We start from the raw sequence: 2,172 nt of genomic DNA, 5'->3' as shown, positions 1-2,172 counted from the left end.
CGCCTTTTTCACAAGCCTAAAACCTGATGGACGAAGGGAGAAGATCCTCCCAACGCGGTGTATGTAAGGTCGAAAATCTTACCCTGGATAACGGTAGAAATCGACGCTGTGCGAGGATCCTCCGTATAGCATTCTTGGCCAAACTGCGTACAATCTTATCCCATGTTTGGCCCTCCGCTCTACGCATGTGAGACGTGAATGCTGATAAGATGAGAGGAATAAAGGCAGGCATAGGAAAGGGAAGAAGGGTAGGGGGGTCAAGGGTATAGGGGTGGGGGGGGCAGGCTGCAAAGGGACACCGGCAGTTATCTGAGGCTGACACTACACACGAAGGCTGTCAGCTGGACCATGACGGAAGAGCTGCGGGAGGTGGCGTGAGGCGGCCGAGGCGGATGCAGCGCTCAGGTTACCAGCAGTAGACACATGTCAGTCTCATGGGCGGACGTCTTTGTGGAAAGGCCGTGTGGCGGGGCTTTATGTTGGAGCGAAGGAGGGGGTGACCGCCCGCGACCTCTGCCTCATAAACATTATGTGGACATTATATATAGATATAAATATATATGTGTGTGTGTTTGTTTGTGTGTGTGTGTGTGTGTGTGTGTTTGTGTGATTGCGTGTGTGTGTATTTGTGCGTGTTTATGTGTGTGTTTGTGTGTGTGTGCGTGTGTGTTCGTGCGTGTAATCGTGTTGCTTAGTGTATAAATGTTCACATACAAAAGAATCAGTACCTGCTGTACATGCTGAGTCATACTTTTACACCTCCCTAACCTAAGAGCAATCACCTGGAACCAAAACAAGGAAAACTCACGACAAAATTTCCTACACACTAATCAAACATAAAAAAAATATGATAATAAAATAAAAAAGAGAAAGAAAATAAAATCTTAGATAACGAACATGAATTCTCTGACCAATACACATTAACACAACATAAATGAAATGCCTTTTAAAAGTGAGAGAGAAAAACATATCAATCAAAACCTAATCACAGTGAAAAAAAGAGGATGACGAAGAACTTTATGCCTTCCCGAAAAAAAATCTGACATCTTTGTTATAACGGCTCTCCGGGCGGGAGTAGGTCCATCTCGCCTCCAAATATGTGGAGAGAGAATGGGAGGAAGAAAAGAGAGGGAGAAAGGAAGAGACTGAAATAAAGAGAGGAAGGTAGAGAGCCAGAGAGGAGGGAGAGGGAGAGAGAAAGGGGGGGAAGGAAGAGAGATAGAGAGAGAAAGTGCGTGTGTGTGTGTGTGTGTGTGTGTGTGTGTGTGTGTGTGTGTGTGTGTGTGTGTGTGTGTGTGTGTGAGAGAGAGAGAGAGAGAGAGAGAGAGAGAGAGAGAGAGAGAGAGAAACAGAAAGGGAAAAAGAGACAAATTAAGATAAAAAATAGAGAGTGAGAGAAAATAAAATCAAAAGACATAACCTTGAAATTGACAGCCACCAACAAAAAAAGAGAAACAAAACGAACCTCGACGAACTACTGGAAAATAAAACAAAAATAATAAGACTCAAACCAAAAACATAAAAATCGTGTAAACAAAAACAAAAGACATCGAAGAGAGAAAAGTGACGACGCACTCCATCATCCTATCTCAGCGTTATTGTCAACGTAATTTTTTAAAAGTCGATCTTTATAAGCTAGATGACGAGGGATGTGCGGCGAGTGAGGTTATTTAGCCTCATCCCTCATAATGCTCGTCGCTTCACACCTTATCCATCACGACCTTTGAGATGACTGTCGTTATGCGCACACACCGGAAGTAGTTTCAGTCTGCTAAGTTCATTATCTGAAATCATTACTGTTACTGAAGTTAACTGTGTATATCATACGGATCTTTGTGTACTTTTGTTATTGTTGTTGATGGCTGCGGTTTTCTTTTTGTTTTTTTGTTTTTCTGACATTTATCTCACTCTGTCTCTCGAAAGAAATTTTCGCTTTATTAATATCGATAATGACTTATAAAAATGGCAATCACAATTATAGTAATAAAGAAATAACAGAGTCAAAAAAAATCATGATAACAATAATAATGATAACAATAATAATGATAATGATAACAATAATAATAATAATGATAATAATAATAATAATAATAATAATGATAATAATAATGATAAGCAAAAAGATATCAGTAACAAGTATAAAGGAGCTGTGAACCAATTACCATCCCTCGC

Source organism: Penaeus vannamei, chromosome 1, assembly GCF_042767895.1.
Source record: "Penaeus vannamei isolate JL-2024 chromosome 1, ASM4276789v1, whole genome shotgun sequence".
Classification (NCBI taxonomy): domain Eukaryota; kingdom Metazoa; phylum Arthropoda; class Malacostraca; order Decapoda; family Penaeidae; genus Penaeus; species Penaeus vannamei.
This window is presented reverse-complemented; position numbering follows the sequence as displayed.